This window comes from Lactuca serriola, chromosome 4, assembly GCF_051521515.1.
Source record: "Lactuca serriola cultivar US96UC23 chromosome 4, Lser_US96UC23_V15, whole genome shotgun sequence".
Classification (NCBI taxonomy): Eukaryota; Viridiplantae; Streptophyta; class Magnoliopsida; order Asterales; family Asteraceae; genus Lactuca; species Lactuca serriola.
The window spans coordinates 146,050,758-146,075,980 of NC_136411.1; the positions used below are offsets into that span (position 1 = coordinate 146,050,758).

The 25,223-nt window shown below is 34.8% G+C and overlaps 1 long non-coding RNA gene across 1 annotated transcript; it reads left to right on the top strand.

Moving 5' to 3' along the window:
- The first annotated feature begins 6,287 nt into the window (after nucleotides 1-6,287).
- LOC145102697 (uncharacterized) lies at nucleotides 6,288-10,069 on the top strand. The gene is made up of 5 exons (XR_013706238.1): nucleotides 6,288-7,378; nucleotides 7,464-7,510; nucleotides 7,577-7,781; nucleotides 8,185-8,247; nucleotides 9,292-10,069. It is a non-coding gene; the product is annotated as an uncharacterized LOC145102697 (long non-coding RNA).
- The last annotated feature ends 15,154 nt before the right edge of the window (nucleotides 10,070-25,223 follow it).

The window sequence follows — 25,223 nt, forward strand, 5'->3', positions numbered from 1 at the left end:
GATTTTGTGGTTCTAAGGGGGTATGAATTTAGATCTGGAACCATTGAGGGTTCCCATGGCATGAATATGCCAACTTTATTGCCATAAGAGTCCCAATCATCTTGTAGACTCCATTTTATGGCCATTTGAGCCAAATACCCTATGCACGAACGTCAAGTTTGTAACTTTACATGTATTATGGACCCTAGGAGGTTAGATATATGTTTTGTATGTGTTAAACTCGACTGAAATCAACTATATGGACATGGACTTTGGGGGACTCGGCGAGTCGTCCATGTGACTCGATGAGTCGGGGTACGGTTCCCCAACCTTTTATGTTTTTGATCGAACTGGTTGAGTCTATAAGAGGACTCAACAAGATGGATGTGAAAATGGACCTGAGATTATGGAACTCAACGAGTTCAAGAACAGAACTCGACGAGTTCAAGACAAGTCCCAACTACATGAAGACGTACTCGACGAGTTCATAAGGAACTCGGCGAGTCCAAGGCTAAATGTGTCTTATTGCATGAAGAAGGACTCGACTAGTTCAAGGATGAACTCGGCGAGTCAGTTGTTGAAGGTCCCGACTTTGTATGAAGTAGAACTCGACGAGTGCGTGCAAGACTCAATGAGTAGGATCGAGGTCTTAGTGTTTTGATTGTTTGGGGACTCGGCGAGTTGTTGGGTAAACTCAGCGAGTCGAGTCAACCAGACGTTGACTTTGACCTAAAGTTGACTTTGACCAAGGCGTTGACCTTGACTTTGGCTTTGACCTGAGTAATCCTTGTAAGGGTTAAGAGTATGTAATTGTAAATTAAGGAAGGTTGTTATGTGTAGGAATTGAGAGGAGTTGATCCCAGCATCGCGGACATTTTTGTTACTGCACGACATTGAGGCGAGTTACCTTCCAGTATTGCCTGGCAGGGTAGGTCAAGCACCCCATAATTGTTTAACATGGATAGGTCGGACACCGTAGAATTGCCTAGCAGGGTAGGTCAGGCACCCTAGAATTGCCCGGCAGTATGTTTGTTGTATGGTATGTGCCTATGTGGTATGATGGGGGAACTCACTAAGCTTTGTGCTTACGGTTTTTAGTTTTGGTTTCAAATACCTCTTCGTCGAAGGGGGAGGAGCTGGCACAGTAGCAGCGCATCGCACACACATGATTCCGCATTTTGAGATACATGGGATTATTCTCTAACATTATTACTATTGATGATACGATTTTTGAGACAAGTGATTATGGTTTTATGGATTAATATGATATTGATGATATTTTTCAGTAACTGTTTTATAAGTAACATAATTAAAAACAAAATTTTTTGTCTTGAAAATTAGGATGTTACATGTAGTCAAAATAAAATCCACAGCCGAGTAAAGGATAGATCGTTTGTTGAATTTCAGAGAGATTTCACTTATAAGTTATACTTTTATGATTATAGATTTTTTGTTCATTTTTTTGAGAGACCTTCAAGAAAAAAATGTTATGCAAGTTGCTTTAGATTGGAAAAACTGAAATTGATTTCTACAATAGAAATGGAAGCCTTATGAGGTAAACTATCTTCCAAACCACTATAAGTGTTTGTGTCTGGATAATTTTGTCAACTCATTGAGTTAGTGAGCCATCAAATTTTATTCTTTGTTAGTCTTTCATTTAACATATAGACACGTGTTATACAAAAGCACATGTGATAATTTTCTTAGTCATAATGAGTTATATGATAGGTCTTAGTTGATGAAGGATGAGATTTGGACATGAATTTATCAAGGAACACAAATGACTAGCTTTGCTATCAATAAAATCGGATTGCACCACCAACATCCAAGAGCAAGTGCTCAAACACCAAGATAAAGGTTAACCGAGCTTATTCAATTATAACATTTAGGTATTTGCAGATGCTAACATTCTTGAACTTCATACATTTTATTTAGGTTTTTATGTTTCCTTTTTTTTTTTCCTTTTTTTTCAGAGTGTTCACAACAATGGAATAGGGAAATTATACCATAGCTCCGTGTATTAAGGAGGAGCTATGGCTATTGGAACATCTTTATGAGCTAACTGTAAGAAATAGGAAGACAATTTTCTTTATTTGTTCATTACATCATCTTACTTTCATTTTTTTTCTATTATGATATTGTCTTTTGTTGAGTTGTAGTTGATCTGATTGAAGTTTATATTTATCTTAACATGAAGTTAAGCCTACTTGAATCACAGGTGAGCATAACAAGTTATGATACAGTTACATTTATGTTAGTACCTTGGATTGTTGGAGTTGATGCTGCTATAGAAATTTTCAAGGTTGATCAGTCATATCCTATCATCTAATTACATAAGGACAATGATAGTATTGTATATAGTCCTTATTGTTAATTTATTTACTATCTCAGTATCTCACCATTGATTATATTTAAGTGTATTATGTCATAAATTTTTCCTTAATATATGTTAGTTTATGTTCATGGCAAATATGTAGGCAGTGAGGTATAAAATATTTTCAATTTCTAACAACCTGGTATTAAAATAGATTTGGAAAATATATTCCTTTTGCTTCATTATAATAAACCTGACTGGTGAAAAAAGAAACTAATTTGTGGCTGATTATATTCGTTTTGTCGTTCATGGTTGCCATTAAACGCTCAATCAATTAGCGATTTGTTTCCATTTCACGATTCAACTATAAAAGAAGACATCGCCTTCTCATTCAGACACACGAATGAAATTACTCTTCTTCTTCTTCCTTCTCTGCACTCCTACTTCCGGCGATTCTTTCAGGCAAGTGGTAATACCCAGCAGTACACAATACTGTTTAGGTTGTTGTACCCTGGGAACAGACGGCAAATCTGTTTAAGGGAATCGAGTCCAACTCGAGCCTCAGCCACATCGTTTGCATCTAATTTTTCTTTAAAGGAACCTTTCAAGGACAAAAATCGAAGACTTTATACTAACATATTAGACTTTCCTTTACATATAAACTTCATCTTTCGGGTTTCTCCTCAATTATGAGATAGGATGAAATATATATATATATATATATATATATATATATATATATATATATATATATATATAATTTTTTCTTTGATTATTGACAGTGGAATGTGATTATGTTTGATAAGCGCTTAACCTTGACTCTTGATGTAAAATTGTAAGAAAGTGACTATACATTTATTTATTTATCGGCATGGTTGCTTCTGTCTATAGAGTTTCATTTGGTCGCATCCATTGTTCCCAATAAATTCAATAATAGTTGTGTTAAATTTTAGTTCTATGTGAAATATACATATATTGGATCATTTTTCTCTATATTGATGAACAGATAGTTGAGAAAACCCCAATTATGATTGATTATTTAGTTATGATTTTTTATCTCTTTGTATACATATGTATCTTCATACCTGTTTACAATTTGTGAATTTTGGTTGATGTAAAGTATATATATTTTATCATAAAATTGAGGTTGGTTTGGTTTTAATTCATCAAATAATACAATGGCATTAAGAGCACCTGTAAGTATCGCTTCAAGAACATCAACTTCACTATAGGATTCTTCTACCAGAATTGGATTTTACATGATTCCAACTAAAAGGAAATCGTGTGTATCTATATTTTTTTATAAAATCGTGTTTGTTTATATATATATATTTTTTTATAAAAACGTGTTTGAATAATTTTTTTATATAATACGTGTTTGTATACACTTTATAAAATCGTGTTTGGATAATTTTTTATATAATACGTGTTTGTATATATTTTATAAAATCATGTTTGTATGCATTTTATAAAATGTATACAAACACATATTATATAAAAAATTATTCAAATATGTTTTTATAAAAAAATATAAACAAACACGATTTTATAAAAAAAAATATAGATAAAATAGGTGTTTTATACATTTTTTTTGTAAAATACGTTTTTGTATACAGTTTTTATAAAAAACGATTTGTATATATTTATATACTTAATAAATATTTATTTTTATTACTAGATATTTTGATATACAAAAACTTTTTATATAGAAAATATAAGATTTTTAAGTGAAAATACGTTTTTTTGTATAAATATGATTTTATAAAGAAAAAACATATTAGAAAGTATTCTTTGAAAAAAAAAAGTTGTAAAGAAAACTAAAGTTAGGATGAATACATAATAAAATTCTAAAATTTGGGCAAAAAGGATAAAGTTTGGACCAAATTTGTAACAAAATTTAAAATCTGGGCCAAAAGTGTAAATTTTGGACCAAATTTGTAATAAATTTGAAATTTGGGCCAAAAATATAATTTTTGAATTGGATGACCTGTCGACCGGGTCAAAGGGTTAAATTGAATACGATTACCGGTATTTATGACTTAATTGAATATATATATATATATATATATATATATATATATATATATATATATATCTTTTTTTATATTCTAACGTCTACAAATGTCATCATTAGTTGAACTTTTGTTGTATCAAACATAAACCCCTAATTTCTAGATTCATGTAATTTTTTTTAATGATTCTATGAGGTTACTAATAGTAATATCTTTTTTTTATTCTACATATTTTTATTTTGTAATTGTAGGTATGGGACACAAGACAACAATCATGTTGCGGTTTTTTTAAAGTTCTTGTACGTCCTCTTTTATTCACTGTGTTACAAATGGTAGAAGTATAATAAAGGTTTATAAAGTTCTTCCCTCTTTTACCACCTTCTTCTTGATTGTTTATGATATATTCAACTTTTATCACATGTAATTACTGTGGTTTGGTTGAAGCTTTAGCTCCATGTAATCATTTATTTTTAAAATTTCAGACTTCAATTTTATCTTTGTGTGATGTTCTTATACGGAAATTACATTATGGATGTTGTATTTTATCAAAATTTTTGTTTAAAGATTCGTCAACCATCTGCTCGACGAAATGCTTAATAGAACCCTGTCATTCTTTTTTAATATTAAGATTAAGATTTTATACATTTTTATGCAACTTCACATGCAATTATTGTGGTTATGTTGAAGCTTTAGGCCTCTACAGTTACGGGATATCTTCTTCTTTGTTCAATTTGGGAATTTAGTATTACGCTTTACTAGTTACGACTACCTCATTTTGTTGAATTGTTATACCTTTTCAATTGAAGGATAGGATAAAAACAATAACATTTCACCACCATCTACTGCTTTTTATTCAATTCTATATTCTCTTACTATCCAATTCTTTTTTTGATGCCACATTTAGCCACATGAAAATTTATGAAGCCGGTAATAATTTTTTTAAACAAGTTTTATAAACCCAGATGATGATTTGAGCTAGATCCTGGTCAGAAATTAGTAATTTCTTTTTGTGATCTCTAAAGGTATATGAACTTATTTCCAAAACTTTAAGCAAAATGTGTACAATCCATTTTCAGTTATTTTCAAGTGTCTAAATATACCCTCTGTTCGATATCTTTACTTGATTTATGTGCTTAAGGTAGATGTCTTTCTTTATTTTATCATATGGTTGTTATTGTTGTGTTATTACTTATCAACAAGTTCAAATTTCTTACAAATTTTCTGCCAGTTTTTTCTTGAATTTTTAAAAGCTTTTTGCTGCTATGTTTATTGACTATTTTGCTGAAACCATTGACTCCCGTGTACTTAATTAAATGGCAGTGATATGTTTAGTTCATTGTTGTTTACATTTTTATATTTTGTATAATTTTGTGTTGCATGGCATGTGAAAGGTGCATTCTAAATCGGAAGTAGCAAAACAAAAAATGTTACTTTGGATTAAAAATAATCTTGAATATGCTTGCCTCTCTGTGATCATGTAGGTTGGTCAGACTAAATGAATTTTGTTGTTTAAAGTCAGTTCTTTCATCTTTATCTTTGTGAAGTTTAAATATAAATGAAGTTTCATCATAACTCGGATTGGAGACTTTCCAAGTTATCTTTCACTACTAGAAAATAGAGCAACAACGACAGAATTTTAGCGACGGAAAATTCCGTCGGAAAAAAGCAACAGATTTCCGACGGATTTCCAACAGACAAATTACTATGATATTAGCAACGTTTTTACGACGGTTTCGCAACAGGATAAAATTGGTCAGTAACCCATTACAACATTCCGACGGTTTACCGACGGAATTCAACAAATTTGAACTCCCGTCGGAAATCCGTTAGTGAAATTCCAATTTCTTTTTTACCTTTTTAAATAGCTGGGTAATTTGGTAAATACACGTGAATGTTAGAGAAAGAACGCGTAGAATTACCTCTTAGAATGAACATGAATTACCTCTTGAGCATCACTTGATTGGTGGAGCAAACGAAAAACGTTTTAGGAATAGTTAGGGTTTACTTAGAATGAACATGAATTACCTCTTGAGCATCACTTGATTGGTCCTCTGCTTCTTCCTTAAGGATCTCCTTAGGCGTTGAGTTTAGAGCCTGTTCCTCCTCTAAATAGGGCCACTGTAGTAACATGCTCACCAGTTGATTCTTTTATATCCTCAAATGTTGCATCTTGTGAACTTGTAACATCATCCCCTAAACCTTTTCCTGACACATAAACCTCTTGGTCCTTTTCTTCATCTTCAACTTTGCTTGCTATTTCGTTCTCATTCAGACCGATATTAACACTGTCAGAAAGTTTTAACCCTTCTTCAGATTCAACCTTCTCTGAGACAGTCTCTTCACATACTTCCTTCACCATGAATGAATGACATTGGGCCTTTTTCTGTTATTTACTTGATTAAATTACAATTACATGCACATTCAATCAACAATCAACATATGTGTGTGCCCAGCACTTTTGGTGCAAATAGATCACCCATGCAAGCCATGATTTGTCTCCATTCTCAGCTCATTTATCACCACAAAGATACATAAGTGAGACAAATCACATTTTTAACAAAAGTAGCAGGAAATGCTTCCCACAGTACCTTTTTGTACCTGTTTTCATCTCATTACCTGTGTCAATTCCTTGTTCCCTGTATTCCAGATTTTGTTTTATCATTGTCTACTAAACTTCTCTATGAATAGAGGCTAATGGTTTGTAATAGTCAGTGTGCCAAAGATATATGAAAATTAATAGTAGAAAAAACCTTATTTTCTGGATATCTTCATCTTCCTTTAGAGATCTTGATCTTGGTGGATTCTTCCCTTCCTTCAGAACTTAGAGTTTGTATTGTTTAACTGCAAGAAGCATGACGTGGTTTCAGCATCCAATTTCTTGGAATCTAATGTATCAGTTTGTTTGGCTTTGTCTCCTGCTTTGGCTTTTTTATAACTTTTCTAATAATTTTCTTTTTTTTCACTACTGGTTTTCTTTTCTACAGAGTTATTGCCTTCGCCAGGTGTCTCAACCGCATTTTTATTCTCTATATCTAGTGCAGAATCAATTAGATCTGAACTCCCTCATTTTCAGGTTGTATGACTTTATCTTTTGCTATTTTTTTCAGTTTTAATGTTGACTTATCAAATTCAGACGCTTTCTTTGCATCCTTTTTCAGATCTTTGGGTGTCCCTTATCTGTGCAGAATCAATAGGGTCATAAAAGGTAAATTTGAAATACTTTAATAAAAAGAGATAAGTAACTTTCAGGCATGATAATATCACTTTCCAGGGCTTGTTAAACTTCTTGGCGACTGAAAATGGGTTCAACAGTGACAGGGTCACAAAGGCAAGGAAATCAAATGATTTATTTGTTTATTTATTTTTAAAAATCTTTTTCTAGGTCTTTGTATATGTAAATATATAACTAATCATGTATTTTGGTAATAGGCTGTAGAGAAAATAAAGGCTTTCAAGAACAAGTCGTCACAAAATCGGTAAGAAAATCAACCAAATTTTTTTTTTCAATCATTGTTGCCCAATCTCTTAGATTCCGTGCATTAGTTATAGTTCTAGAGGGTTTATAGCTGTTAAGAACTTAATTGAGTATGACCAAGAACTTTTTTGTAGTTCCCTGCACAAATGCTATACAAAACTGCAGACTTTGTGTTAAGTAACATATGTGGTTGCTATATTATGAACTTCCTGATTTCGAACAACTTCAAATAGATATATATACCTGACATTGCTATATTATGAACTTAATTGATTAACAACTGTCAATTTTTTTTCCTCTTACCACATACCTGACATTGGTATGTAATTTTAATTTTTTTTTATGCTTGTATGCCTGACCAGTTATATAAAATTGTTGTGACTTGTAGTTTTCATGATATGCAGTTTGAAACAAGTGTTTTCTATTATCTTGAAGCTGGTGCAAATATAATAATCACATCTTAGCAGGTAAGTCTTTTTGTTATATTCTAAAATATCCATTCAATTATAACTATAACTATGTTCCATGTAGGATTTCAAAATATGATGTTGTAATTTCTAAACAAAAGTTGGATGCCATCACAGTGACAACCAAAATCAAATATTAAAGAAGGAAAAAAAAGGCATTTCTTACAAAATCTTACCCCTTTCCAGCCAAACATTTAAATAAAGAAAAAAAACTAAAATAAAAATAAATTACACCAAAAAGAAAATCACTAACAATATCAAATGAAAACAAAAACCAAAACGTTATACTGTATAATAACAATAATTTCTTCAACAGAACATAACAATATTAGACTTAGTCTAAGTGGGACAAAAACTAACTGCAATTAGTTGTCCCAACAATATGCTTTACAATAATCAACTTTTTTTTGAAAAATTATGAAAATATAGATGTGATAGGAACATATGGCTCTACTAGTATATACTACTGGGAAAATAAGAAAAAACGTCATTTCGTTGATCAACTTCAACAGTACTCAGGTTATTTAAAGTTGATTTTGATTTTTAATTTTTGATTTTTTGGCTTAACTATCAAAAATGAATCATCATATAAAGACGTGTTGTGCAATAGAGGAAACATAAACCAATAATTAGGAAGAAAACAACAAAGAAAATTTGCTCAAAATGTCTCAAATGAAGTGTTTGTTTACATGGTTGACCCACTACACGGCTGTCATATCAAACCAAGGGCAATTTCGTCATTTCCTATTTATATATACATTCAAATTTTACTTGATCGAAAAAAGGAAATACCTTATCATAAAGGACAATTCCTTAGCTTTTTCACCCTGTATTACTCAAAAAGACCTAATTTACACTTCTGGTCCCTGTGAAATATCATTTTATTCATTTCTATTTCATTGTTTCTTAATGTTTTTCAACTTTACTTATTCGCACATTAACCACTAAACTTTTAAGTTCTCCATTTGATTCCCTTTAGCTTCTATTTCACATTCATTTTGACAATATATAAACATCTCTCTAGCTAACAACTCTCAATGATAGGTGTGGAATCCACGAGAAAGAATTCTCTATTGGTTGTTGATAATATTTGACAATATGGATTGAAATTTTTGGTATTTGACAATATGAAGTTATAGATTTAATGTATGTCAAATAATTGAAATGTATGGATTTACTTTTATATTTGGTTGTTTTAAAATACAGATTTAATGTATGTTTAAAAAATTTGTGTTCAATATGTAAATTATTTTTAGTTTTTAATTTCTTCATTAATTTGTAAATTTTTTTATAATGTCAAAATCCGTTGCTAATCTGTTAGAAAAAAAATTTGTAGTCATTTTGGGATTCTGTCGGTAACCTGTTAGTAAATTATTTCAGATTCTGTTAGTAATCCGTTAGTAAATTTTTCTGTCGGTAATCCGTTGCAAACAAATTCCGTCGGTAATCCGTTGCAAATATATTCTGTTGGTGATCTGTTACTATTTCTGACGGAAAAATCCGTCACTGAAAATTAGCCAAAGCCGTCGGAAATCCGTTGCAACTAATTAGTGACAAGAATATAGCGACGGATTTTCGTGTGTTACAATTCCGTCGGTAAAGAGCTTTAGCGACGGATTACCGACGATTTTGGCCGTCGGTAATGCTCTTTTTTGTAGTAGTGTTTGTTCTTTTCATTTTTTAATAAAGGGTAAATTACATCATTCGTCCCTCGTGCAGTGCCAAAAAGCACGTTTAGTCCCTATTTTTAAAAATTAACTCGGACAGTCCCTTGTTTGTTTTAAACTTACACACTCCATCCCTATTGACATAAATGACTATTTTGCCCTTAATAAATTCTTTTTTCATTTTTTATTTCTTTATCAATTTAAATTAAAAATAATAATAATAAAACAAATATCCCCACCCCTCCCCTTCCATTTCCCCAGGTTCCACAACAAGATTCGAAAGCACCACCACATGTCACCGCTAGCTCCTCCGACACCACCACCTATCAACATCACTGCAGTCTGCAAACACCTTCCCCTTCCTTTCCCTAGTTTTCTTCTACCTTCGTCTCCTTCTTCTCACCCATTCCTGACAACCATCATAAACCCCAAATTGGACCCCAAACCACCATCCCCTATCTTCGTTCTCCCCATTTGCCTGAAGAACACTAGATACCATCACCAACTTCAATCTATCTACCTCTGGATGAAACACAATACCATACTTTAATCAAATTGATCCATCCACTGGTCCCATATAAAGTTATTTCTATGAACCATATCCATCACCATCGAAACAACAATTCAAAATTTGAAACTTTAAAATACCAACTAGATTCAATAAACACATATGACACCCGGAAGCAATCAAAAGCACGAGTTCACGACATCTCATTGCAATCGAAGTCTCAACACATCTTCATTTCAAAGTCAAAATAAGTAACCGATCGAAATCAAGTCCAAGATGAATCCATCGAAATAAAATCAAACCTAACATAACCTGAAACTCAAAATCATAATCGGAATCTGATTCAATTTCTAGATTTGATGACGATGAAGGAGGAAACACAAAATCAAAATCGAAATCAAGTATTTCTCTCTGTATTGTGGTACATCTCCATCTCACATGTTTCCTCTGGTCTCCTTTTTCCCTTTCATCAATTTTGTCTCCCTCAGCCTATTTCTCTCTCAATGTCGTGTTACATCTCCATCTCACTTGGATTCTATCTCGATATCACATTTGAACACATGTGGGTGTGGGTGTATATTTGTTTTGGGTTACTCTATTATCTTCGATCGGTAAAATAGCATGAGGGTTTGGAAGTGAATGGGGCAGATGGGTTGGGGAAACTGAGAGTAGGTGTTAAACAAGAATGTCGGGAGAGAGAGAGAGAGAGAGAGAGGGAGAGAGAGAGAGAGAGAGACGTTGAAGGTGATGGTATTTTGCAGTGTAACTGAGAGAGATAAAGATGAGAGAGGGTTGTTTTTTTTTAATTTCTTTTTTGTAAGTTATATATAATAATAAATAATATTATATTAGTTAAAAATAAATATCCAATTATGGTCATTTTAAATGTGGCGTGGACTAAATTTGCAACAAAAAAGCATATTAGGGACACAGTGTGCAAGTTTTAAGCAAACGAGGGACAACTCGGGTTAATTTTTGAAAATAGGGACTAAACGTGCTTTTTGGCACCTACCCGAGGGATGAATGGTGTAATTTACCCTTTAATAAAAGATGATTTTTTTTTCTTTTTGTTTATTTTTGTAGTTTACACTTCTATAAATGCTAGACGTTGATGTCCAAATAAGCGATGCAATGAATGCAGTGTGACAAAGCCAACAAGATTGATGAATATGTCGATGAACTTGTCATCATTAAATAATAAACGGTAATTATTTTGTTTATTGTTGGAAGAGTTTTATAGTTACAGTTGCAGTCAAATGGTTATTGGGATTGGGGATGTTGTCTTTGGATTTTTTAAGCAAAAGAGTTGTCTTTGATGTACATGCCAGTCATTCTATATTGTTTTTTTTATCATGGTTTCTGTTGTTGCTACTACAAGTGGATGAATTCATCGATTTTTCTATGAGGTTTTTTTTTATGCATTGTGTAACGTCCCAAAATTCAAGACTAAAAATTTTTTTTAATAAAACATTACTTTAAAGCAAAGTCGTCATTTCAAAACATAATGAGAGTATTAATTTCCAAAACACATGTTTGTTATCAGAGTAAACATTCTCGGGTTGTCTAATCTATGGTGTGTACCATGCGATCACCCCGAGCTCTTCCCTCCGCTACCGGAAGTACCTGAAACCAAAACTGAAAACCATAAGCACGAAGCTTAGTGAGTTCCCCACCCTACCACATACCATGCATAACCACATACCGCACATACTGGGCCACGCCCGCTATCCTGGGCCTCGCCCCTTACCTCGGGCCTCGCCCGCTACAACGGCCCCGCCGCTCCAGGCGGGTTCGAGCCCCGCTCGGATACAGATCTGTTTCACTTAGGCCTCACCTATCACAGGGCCTTACCCGCTAACATATAATAGCACATAAACATATCACATCACATAAGCTAAACACATACTAACGGGTCTTGTCCTAAGGCCTCGCATGTCTCTGGGCCTCGCCCTTGTCCTGCTACTGATGAGTCATGGAACCCCGTCCATACTCCTGCTGATAATGAGGTACGGGCCCAACCCACCCTCACTCCTTCCCTAACTTGGGCCTCGCCCCTGATCTGCTGCTAATGAGATGTGGAACACCATCCACACTCTGCTATTGGTGAGTTACGGGACCTCGCCCACACTCATCTCCCTACCAGGCACATGCAAGTATAACACAGACAACAAGTATAAACTATCAAATAACCCATTCCTTGGGCACCCGCCCGCTATCATTGGACCTCGTCCTGAATATCATACTAGCATACTGTGCCTAGGGCTAACCCCCGGGTCTTCTACTCATAACTACATGGGCCAACATTATGGCTGTAGATCCATTCACACAAAAGGGAAACTCACCTGCACTGGCTGAACTTGCTGATGATCCCACTAGCTGCTGCCCGGCAACTTTCTGAACTCCTGCTCCACTAGCTCCCCGAACTACCAATACCAATGCAACACTTAGTCTAACTGACCCCCGAAAGACAACCAAGTCAACTCTGGTCAACGTCAAAGTCTTGGTCAAAGTCAACCTTCCTGGTCAACCCTACTTGCCGAGTCTGCCTATTGACTCGCCGAGTTCATATGCTCAGAGTCCTTCCATTCGCGACTCGACTCGCCGAGTCTACCGATTTCCGAGTCTTGACCTTTCCAACTCATCGAGTCTCCACTCGACTCACTGATTCGAGTCTCAACTCAAAGGGTTTGGGGTTCCGCGTCCTGACTCGCCGAGTCCAAGGCAATCTTCATCCTACTTGACGAGTTGTTCATCCCACTCGTTGAGTTCCTCCTAATCTTCATGCTACTCGCCGAGTCCACTAAAAGGACTCGCCGAGTCCATTCAGATCTTCATACATGCAGAGGACTTTTGAGTCATGCATGGACTCCAAACTGTAGATCTACCCTTCCCAAGCCTATTCCTCACGTAAAGTTGCAAACTTTACGTGTAGAGAAGGAGATCTAGGCTACACACACCATAAACTAGGGTTTAAGGCAAGGAGGCTCTACAATCAACTCAAGGACAGACACTTTATGCTTCACAAGGCCAAAATATGCTTAGATCCAAAGTAGCAACTTCAGATCTGGCTTCTAACTCAAATGGATAGCTAATCATGGCTAAAAAGCCCCAAAACTCACAACCATAATAGATCTAAAGGAGGGAAACGACTTAATACCTTCAATAACTCAGAAAGTTTCCCCAAACTTCAGATCTAAGGCCAATCCTTGAAGCTTTAATGATTCCCCTCCTTCTTCTTCCTTCAAATCACCCAAAAATGGCTTGGAAGCTTGAATGAGCAACAATGGGGCTTAGGGTTCGATGTTCTGGGTGAAAGAGGCAGTAAAGGAACCCTAGGGGAGAGAATGAGACGTTTAAATAGGCTCCAAGTCCCGGATTTAGGGTTTTCCTCGTTCAGACCAAACTCGCCGAGTCTCCTTGGCCGACTCGCCGAGTCGGTTACTTACTCCTTGACCCGGATCCCGCTCGGACTCGTCGAGTTCCTCCTTGGACTCGACGATTCGTCCCTTAAACTTAGGGTTTCCTTTCCTTTCTTGGCCTTCCTGACTTTGGGTGTTACACATTGTTTATGTTTGATAATTACGACCATCCAACTATGTTGTCCCTCTTTTGATTTTTTTAATTACTCCTTTTAGTTTAATTTTTCAAAGAATCAATATTTTTAATAATTAAATGGTTGGATTTATTTTAATTACTCCATTTAGTTGAGATTTTCATGCCCTATATGTTGCTAAAGCGTCGTTTTTTTTTTTCTAAATAATTGTTGGATTGGCTATTTGGCTTGGATATTATAAAAATTAAATTAAGACGAGTACAACAAAAGCACCTATTCATTACAAACATAGCAACATACTTATACCTAAATGCAAAATAGCAATTTATTGTAATTATCATTGATTTTTGTTTGTTTTTGAAGTTTTTTTTATAGTTTGTACCGAAGAGTTCATACCGTTTTTAAATAGACATCTTATATAGGAAATGAAAATGAAGCTCAATTTGACCCATAAAAGCATCCTACTTATGGCTCTTTACCAATAATAGCAATGCAAAAAAACATTATAGATTACATAATTACTCCTTAGGCAAAAAAAAAAAAAAAAAAAAAAAAAAAAAAAAAAACCATTATGGTAATATATCATTTGGCAAGAAAAATATTACATAAGTGGTTATTAATGGTGGGATTTCTTTTGCTATTTTAAAAAAGGTATTACTCTGTTGTAACTATAATTGGTAGATTTGTCATACTACACTACTATAACGATGAAACGTTGATCATTCGTTGCCATTAACAAAATTCAAGGAGAGTTATTATTAGATGTTGGATTACTAGGTGTAAGACTCATGTATTATATGGGTTTATTTAAAAAAAAATATGAAGTTCTAAACATTTGAGAAGTTTAAATTTATAAAAAAAACAAAAACTATTAATTATTAAAATTAAATTGTTTGTTTTTCTTTTAAATTAAACAAATTATTTAGATAAATAAGCAAATGAAACTAATAAAACTTTAATTTAGAAATTTTGAAATTAAAAGGAAGTCAATTAATTAAATTGATATGCATTTATTATTACATTTATTACATTTAAATATTATGTGGAAATTAATAAAATGAAAAAAAAAACCACAAAATGCCATGTGGAAAAAAATTAATTGAAAATAACCACAAAATGACATGTGTCTAAATCAATGAAAGTGTGACATGTGGCAAAAAGTTCTTTATTTATCAGGGAGGATATTTGCGTAGGTTCATCTTCACTCATGGTCAGTTATATATTCTTTTTCGCGTCACAAGTAAAAAAGAAAAAAATATATATTGAAGGTACTCGTATGTGATGAATAGGTCATCCAACTAATAAAACAAAAAATGTTGTCAAAAAAAGATCCTTCAATGATTACAGATACTCAGACATTTCATTGTTTTTTTTCCAGACATTTCAATGTTACCAATAACACTATGTTTTTTTTATGTTAATTTATCTTTTTTTTATAACTATTGTGCCGTCTTTTATACCTTTATATGTATTATTTTATATGTTCCCCCGCGTTTTACACCGGTCATAATCTAGTTTCATATATATGTCTAAAATTAATGATTTTGAATATTAAAGAATAACAACATTTGACTGTAAATATTTTATTATGACATTTAAAAAATGAAACTTGTAATTAAAAGTATGTTACAATTACATTTTTTTTGTATCCAAATATAAAAAATGGTAACCCATAAAAGAAAAAAAAAGACATGTGACTATAAGTGTTTGTATGGTAACCATAAAAGAAAAAAAAGACATGCGATTATAAGTGTTAGTATGGTGACAGTGTTGAAAAGTGAAACCAGTATCGGGAGGAAGTACAATTTTTTTTTCATCTATAAAATGTCCATTTTCCCTCTTTACTGAAATTTTATTATTTTTTCCTCTTTACCAAAAATTAGATATTTTTATTTCCCCCTGTCTCTAAAAAAATTAGACCTAATCCTCATTCTCTCTTTTTCTCTAGTCGTCATCTCAAAAATACTTGGATTCGCTACTTTCTTTCTCATACCCAATGACATACATCATAACCTGTACCGGAACTGCTACACTACACAGTCAACATTGGTCATCAATGTACATGTTGACGCCATCGTCCTACCCTTTAGCGATCATTAATTTTATGTTCATCTTCACCCTTTAACCACATAAACGAAAATATTGATTCTGCCGTCGTTCCTTCTCATCCGAAATCCCTCCGACATCAGACCTTATGATGGGTTTACATGTATTAATGCGGATAAATCATTAACACATGCAACCTATTAGATCTATGTTATAACACTATTGAAGTAACATTTTATTGAACAACAAGAAACCGATGAACCCTAGATATTTTCGAAATAGAAAAACAAGTTATAAATTACATACCTTTTTTATTGTTGTAGTAAACAATCCAAAATCTTTTCTTCTTTGATTTGGAAGCTAGAACCACAAGTGTCGTGCCTCTAATGGTTCACACTCAAACCCTAGCAACCAAGGAAACTTGAAGATAATGGATATAAGAGATAAAATATCGTCTAGCTCCGCCTGAAATGCAGGAGCTGTCTACGTAGCTTCAGGAGATGCTAGACCGGGGATTCATTCATCCGAGAAATTCCATGTGGGGAGCACCGATCCTGTTCGTGAAAAAGAAGGATGGGTCACACAGGATGTGTATTGATTATCGAGAGTTGAACAAGCTGATGGTGAAAAACCGTTATCCGCTTCCGAGGATTGATGATTTATTCGATCAACTTCAGGGTGCATTTTGGTTTTCCAATATTGATCTTCGTCCAGGGTATCATCAGATAAGAATCAGAGATGAAGACATACCGAAGACAGCGTTCAGAACTTGTTATGGTTATTACGAGTTTGTGGTGATGTCATTTGGGCTCACCAATGCTCTAACCAGTGACAAATCCAGAATCTAAACTAACAGGTGTCCAACTTAAATACTATAATAAAATAACAAAAAAAAGGAATCGAAATTCTGTAGCTAGGATTCAAACAATAAATATAGTTATGACTTATAACTACATATATTTTCAAAGAAATAGTGTTTTTGAAAGAATGAAAATAAAAAAAAAAAATCAAAAGATGAAAGCAATTTTAATTATTTTATTTGTTACAATTATCTAAGTATTTATAGCTAGTCAATTACAAAACTCCTAAAATACCTCTACTTTCTACACTATACTAAACCAAATACAAGCATCAATAGATAAAATCAAAAAATCAAAAAATGATGTGTGATACGGTGATACCTCAAAGATAAGACTGGTCATAGGAGAAAAGAGAGAAGTATGCATCCGGGTTCTCCACCGGAGGGAATAGACAGAGAATCGGCAGAACTGTTGAGCCAACCGACGACATCAAAGAATCGGCGAAGATGTGCAGCGAGCGAGACTGCTGATTACAACAAAGAATGGTTAGCGAAGGATGTAGGCTGAGGACGACATGGACTTCCGGTGACCCAAATTATTTAGAAATTATGTTTTTTTAGGTGTTTTTGCATTTTAACCGACACTAGGGTGATATGTGTATTTTTATATATATTTTTATGCATTATATCTTAATATTTTGGCCTTTATTATTCTCTTTTAGAACTAAAAAGTACTTATAATGCTTTGAATTGTGATTTGCAGCTATTCGTTGACGATAAAGCACAAAAGAAAAGACTGAAGCGGAAATCGGGCTTAGAAGCTAAAAGAAAGGAAAATGTTGGAGGAGCCAATTACGCCCCGCGTAAGTTTCATGTACGCTAAGCATAACGACCAAATTCAAATTACACCCAGCGTAATATTAGATTACACCCCGCGTAATGGTTGGCATCGGATAAACTCAATCGCGTAATAATCTTCACTACGCCGAGCGTAATCCGACTTACGCCCAGCGTAATCCGACTTACGCCCAACGTACGTAAGTCGGCTACAAGGGTTATAAAAGTCGATTTTTAGCTAACCAGAAGGGGGGATTCGACTTCCAACTTAATTCAGTCGATATTAAACTTCTGTTAAGCCGTTTTTAGGGTCTAGAAGGCGGCCGGAAGGCCGTTAAGCTAACGGGAGTGGAGATCGGAAGGGTTGGAGAGCGGATACATGTCGGTAATCATATGGGTTGTTAACGTGACCATGTTTAGCATTCCATTGTGTTACTATTCTGTATTTAGTTTCTGATTTAGGTGTAAAAACATTTTACTTTGTGTTTATGATTGAATGAAGCTTTGATTATTAGACTAATTGCTATATTGAATTGTTTGTTTATGTTTAATTTATCTTGCCAGGCTTTTTAAAAGATCCTTACGTATTAATGATAATTATTTGCTGTTAATTGTTAAGTGAATTGAGTTGTATGAACATCTGCTTGATTGCTTGTCTCTTATGATTTTGATGACCATAGAGATTATAAGTCTAGGAATAACGAATGTGAAACTAGGATTAACTTGAGAATAAGTAAGTTAATGTGTGAGCCTTGTTTGATGACCATCAACAAGAGGTTAATTGAATGATTAATTTGATTAACTATATTTACAAGTCTTGCTTGATACGAACTGAACACTAGGAAGCATGTTAGTTTAACCAATTGATCATTGTTTGAATTGACTTGTTTGCTAAAGGATTAGTTATAGTGAACGCGAATCTAATCATTTTAGGAATCGGTGAACATGAATAAATGAATTTGTGTATGCAATTGTCTATGTTTTTAAGGTGTAATTTATCTAAACCAAAGTACCTGAAGAGATTTGCTTTCCTGTTAGTTTATCGAGAGTTAATTAATTGTTAGTTTGAGATTTATTAAACTATTTCTTTATTCTTTTCATGTGACCTGTAACCTATAATCAAATATATTAAATTAATTCACCACCGTTCCCTGTGATCGACACCCGACTTACCTAAGTTATATTGTAATCTGACTAGGTATATTGCCTATAAGTGCATAGTTAGTCTAAGTTTGTTAGGTTATAAATATTAAAATTAGTGAGTACTTTTGTGCACATCAAGTTTTTGGCGTCGTTGCCGGGGAACGGCTTGTCATTAATTTAGTTTATTTGATTATTCGTTATTTGTTTTTAGTTAGTTTTTATTTTTAGTTTGATTTTCGTTGATATCATTTCACTTGCCGGGAAGGTTCTTGTTGTTATTTGCAGGAATTTGGGATTGTACACATTGCTTGACTTTACTTTTGCATGGGTTTCGAGGATGAAAGCGATTAGGGAATTCTTGACCTGCTTGGCCTACTACTTTGTTGATTTGTCCAACTCAATCCATGAGGCGTAGTATAGCAAGGCGTATTGTGGTGGCTAAGTGGAAGACCGAGCTCTTGCTGTTCTTGACTAGTTAGGTCACTTCTTGTTCCGCTTTTAGTCAAAGCTGCAAAGAAAACAAAGGAAATATTCTAACGGGTCCCGAAAGTGGGTGTCTTCGCAAACCAATTCTTGCGTGCAAAGGTTTTTAATCAACCATTGTTGTTTGATCTTGACAAAGATAAGTGATTATGATGTCTCATTTTTTTTTATGTCACTCATCGGAAAGTCATCAGTTGCTGAAGAAATTAAAAAGAAAAATAATTAAGTTTTAAGTCCCTTGATTAAATAGTTAAAAGAAAAGAAATTTCAATTAAAGAAAATGAATACTTCATTACGCCCAACGTAAGTTTAATTACGCCAAGCATAATAAACCCTGGATCGCGGATGGACTTTTCATGGAGTTGGGGTTACGCCCAGCGTAAATCAGCGACCAGGTTATATCTTTTGACCCTTGACTTTTTTGTTACTTTTTCACAATTCCTTCCTTCGCACACACGTTGTGACGGACGAACTCTCTCAAAGAATCTCGATTGTGCTTCTTTTCTTGTAAAATTCGACACACAGGTATGTTTTTCGGATACTCAATGGCTTGGATTTATGTTTCAATGATGAAATTGGCTGCATATTGCCTTTAATTACGCCAAGCACAAATGTATGTTTTGATTAGGGCTTGAATGGATCGATTTCCATCAATGGACTAAACCCTAGGACTTAATTTGTCCTTAATCTCGTGATAGACCCATTGATTTGAGCTCGGGGACGGACGTCAAGCGTACGCCCTGTAAACTTCGATTTTTGACTGCCCCTATGAAGTTTCCCTGTTAATTGTTTGCCAATCTTGAATAGATAAGGAATTAACAGGGGATTGATTCATCTTTTTGGACATAAGTTTAAAGGTGGTCCCGATTTTTTTCCTACTGCCTTGGACCACGCAGTTATATGTTAGATATGGTCCCGTTTTCTCTACTACACTGCCTGCGTATATGCGTAAATTGAAAGCTTTGTCATGAGTATTAATTTTAGAACCAGCAGGACACAGATTAGTGAAATCTGGACGTACGCCCAGCGTAAGCTAGATGTACGCCCAGCGTACAGACCATGCCCAAGGACCATTACTTTGGTCTAAAAAAAATTGTTAATGCTGTTATATTTTGTTTGGTTTTGTGTGCAGATTATGGCCCGAAGAACTCAAAGGACCAACCCACCCGAGGACGTGACCGATCACCGTTTCTTACAATTTCCGCAAACTCTGAACGATGCAACCCGGGCACGATATGTCACCAATTTGAGTCTACTTCTCACCAAGGAGATCGACATAGCACCCTCATTTGACTGGGACTTGGCGACCAGGACTGGACTTGCTGCACTGATCCAGGATTTTTTGCAATACACGCACTCGGATGCGAGTGGAGTGGATTTGTTCGTGTGTCAGGGATGGGCACGATTGTTCAGGATCCAGGAGCCTGTTTATCAGGAATTTTTGCTGGAGTTCTACGCTACAGTTTCCTATGATCATAAGAAGGCACCCAATGATAGGACAACTTTTGCCTTCAGACTGGGGGGAGTGAGCCGGGAATGCAGTGTTATAGAGCTTGCGACTCGAGTGGGTATATACACAGCAGATGAGACGAGGAATGTCCACTTCCTGGCATTCCTTGCTGATTGTCTCACGGACCGGCCAGATGACTATAACGAGAACACTTTTTAGGCCGAGATTACAGGGGGAGTATATACGCCATCTACTGCACGGGGGAGGATGATTCGACCAACTACTTATAGAATGTTGCACCGTTTGATTTCTATGTCTCTCACGCATCACAAGAACAGTGAGAGAGTGCCTTCGACAGACTTGTATTTCCTATGGGCACTTGTTACTCCAGGGAGGCACCTGAACCTTCCAGTTGCTTTAGCCGCATATTTGGGACGGAGGACCAAGGGACTTCGGGAGGATAGCCTGATTTGCGGAGGGCATTTTATCACGCGTTTAGCTCGATCATATCAGTTGTTGACGCGTGATATCATGAGATCGATGGTGTTCCATGATGTGAGGCTGATGAGCCTTCAGTTGTTGGAGTCGATGCGTGTACTAGAGCGGGGCGGAGATGGTGTCTTGCGGGTACGAGTGGATGATGTGGCGGACGAGGATGGTGCAGCCAAGCCACAGCCGAGACGGGTCCAGCGGCGTAGACCTGCTCCTCGGGGAGCGCAGCAGGGACTTGAGCCGGATATTGATATGCACTACCTAGCTCAGGGCATTGACCGTCTTGACATGGGGGTCCAGAACCTTAGTGAGTATGTTGCACATGTAGACAGGCGACAATAGTGGTATGGGGATGCGTTGAACACATTCTTTGCCCACCATGGGTTTCAGTACTCGGTTCCCTACCCACCACCATTCCAGCCATGATAGGGCCGGTACTTCTGGGACACAGCAGCATGATGATGGAGATGATGAGTGATTTAGTTATCCTTTTTATTTTTATTTTTATTTTGTGTTATTTTTTTATTTAGTTTAGTATTTTTATTTGGTATGTAATTAAACTTTAATTTAGTTTGTTTTACTTTTGTTTTCCATGTTGATGCTTTTTGGTTGTTAAGATCTCTGTAGAATTTTCGCCCTTAGAAAGCTGGCAGTAAGTTCACCATCTAGGTCCGACTGTTGCTAGAGAGAGTCGTGTGAGAGTTCGGAGATTATAGTCAAGACCCACAATTTGTCATAAGTGTGGGGTGCATATTGATTTCGTGAGCGATTGTTTAGAAGATTGGCATTTTTTACGATATTTTGACTCTTATGATATGGATGAGTTGTTCCCACACCATAGAGTTTTATTTCGACGCGAGGAAGAAGTATCATCCCGGCAGCCACGACATGGTTGACACTTTCCTATGTTGTGGGGGATTTTTCATCGCAAGAAGAGGATGTCATTCTTGGCGAGACGACGTGGTTGACACTTTTCCACGTCATGGTTATTACACATTGCATTTGTTTGCAATTTTTTGCACCACATTTTTGAAGTCGGCAGTCTTGATTTTATTTTTCGGCAAATTCAGAAGCAGCAGTTCCAGTTCCAGTCTTTCAGCAATATTTGAAGCAACTTGTAGCAGCCCCATTCGATCTCGCCACAACCACCCAGGGGAGTCTATTCCTTTTTCTTCCTTTTTATGTTCTTAATTCGTTTTTGCATACAATGAGGGCATTGTATGAAATAAGTGTGGGGTAGGGGGTCGGTAAAAGTAAATTAAAATTAAAAGAAAAAATGAAATAATAGTTGGAAATTGCTAGATTTAGGGAAATTTAAAAATTTAAAATTTGAAATAATAGTTTAATTTAGAAAAATTTAGTGATAATTTAAATTTTTTACTATATTGTATGAGATGATCCGATGAGAACTCAAATGTTTAGTTGAGCCAATATACGTTATAGTGCATTTGTGGCCTCCCTTATTTTAGTGAAATCATGGAACAAAAACATAACCCCGCTTGGTTTGAGGGATGCAATATGTTTAGCAGCCTAAACCTGAAATGTATCCAAGAAAATTATTATCATTAACCAATAAAGGTTGAGGTTGAGCGCCTCTGCTTAAGCATGTAGGTTTTGAGTGAAAAAAGAGAGGTACATGTAAAAAAAATTACGAGTAAAGTTTGAAGAATTTTGGAGCAAATAAAGTGAAGATCAAAAGATCAAAATTCCAAGAAATTTCAAAAAGTTGAAGATACCAGAAATCAAATCAAATAAGGTGGTGAATTCAAAGAAATCAAAGATCAAATGTCAAAGAAGTGAAGAATTCCAAAAGAGCTCCATAGTGGTATCATAGATTGTAATTCTAGATTATGTATGCTTAGGTTGCTCAACTAAAAATACTTTGAGGATAAGGAGGTTTTCTGCGGATGGATTCGGAGGGTTGCATAAAATGAGCATTGTTCGAAAAAAGTGGACGAGTGTTTATGAAAATTGTGAGTATTTAAAGTATGGGGGGGTACTTTAGGAAAATTTTAGACACAAATGCATGTGTTGCGGTCTTGACATAATGGCTGAGTTTTAAATGGATTCTTTAGTGCGATATTGGTAAAATAAAAGTAAATTTGCTTGAGGGCAAGCAAAGGCTAAGTGTGGGGTATTTTGATATATGTATTTTTATATATATTTTTATGCATTATATCTTAATATTTTGGCCTTTATTATTATCTTTTAGAACTAAAAAGTACTTATAATGCTTTGAATTGTGATTTGCAGCTATTCGTTGACGATAAAGCACAAAAGAAAAGACTGAAGCGAAAATCGGGCTTAGAAGCTAAAAGAAAGGAAAATGTTGGAGGAGCCAATTACACCCCGCATAAGTTTCATGTACGCTAAGCGTAACGACCAAATTCAAATTACGCCCAACGTAATATTAGATTACGCCCCGCGTAATGGCTGGCATCGGATAAACTCAATCGCGTAATAATCTTCACTACGCCCAGCATAATCCGACTTACGCCCAGCGTACGTAAGTCGGCTACAAGGGTTATAAAAGTCGATTTTCAGCTAACCAAAAGGGGGGATTCGACTTCCAACTTAATTCAGTCGATATTAAACTTCTGTTAAGCCGTTTTTAGGGTCTAGAAGGCGGCCGGAAGGCCGTTAAGCTAACGGGAGTGGAGATCGGAAGGGTTGGAGAGCGGATACATGTCGGTAATCATATGGGTTGTTAACGTGACCATGTTTAGCATTCCATTGTGTTACTATTCTGTATTTAGTTTATGATTTGGGTGTAAAAACCTTTTACTTTGTGTTTATGATTGAATGAAGCTTTGATTATTAAACTAATTGCTATATTGAATTGTTTGTTTATGTTTAATTTATCTTGCCAGGCTTTTTAAAAGATCCTTACGTATTAATGATAATTATTTGTTGTTAATTGTTAAGTGAATTGAGTTGTATGAACATCTGCTTGATTGCTTGTCTCTTATGATTTTGATGACCATCGAGATTATAAGTCTAGGAATAACGAATGTGAAACTAGGATTAACTTGAGAATAAGTAAGTTAATGTGTGAGCCTTGTTTGATGACCATCACCAAGAGGTTAATTGAATGATTAATTTGATTAACTATATTTACAAGTCTTGCTTGATACGAACTGAACACTAGGAAGCATGTTAGTTTAACCAATTGATCATTGTTTGAATTGACTTGTTTGCTAAAGGATTAGTTATAGTGAACGCGAATCTAATCATTTTAGGAATCGGTGAACATGAATAAATGAATTTGTGTATGCAATTGTCTATGTTTTTAAGGTGTAATTTATCTAAACCAAAGTACCTGAAGAGATTTGCTTTCCTGTTAGTTTATCGAGAGTTAATTAATTGTTAGTTTGAGATTTATTAAACTATTTCTTTATTCTTTTCATGTGAACTGTAACCTATAATCAAATATATTAAATTAATTCACCACCGTTCCCTGTGATCGACACCCGACTTACCTAAGCTATACTGTAATCTGACTAGGTACACTGCCTATAAGTGCATAGTTAGTCTAAATTTCTTAGGTTATAAATATTAAAATTAGTGAGTACTTTTGTGCACATCATAGGGTTTGAATTTTTTTTTATAGATACAGAGGGTTTATAAATTGGGGTGCTTTCATGTATTTTCATTCTTTTATTTTTTCTTTTCCGTCTCACATACATAGGCGGATCCAAGGGGATCCCGGGGTAGCCCGAGATACCCCTCAAATTTTTTTCGGTAGTGTAATTTTTGTTTACGGATTCTTCAATTTTTTCGGTATAATGTGTGTGTGTATATATATATATATATATATATATATATATATATATATATATATATATATATATGTGTATCCTTTCAATTATAAATGCAAACAAATAATAGAGCTACTGGTTAAGGCGCTGCCTTAGTAAAATAAAGCTCTCAGGTTCAATTCTTGCTCGTTGCATATTCTTTGTTTATTTTTGTTTTATTTTCCCAACTATTCTATCCTA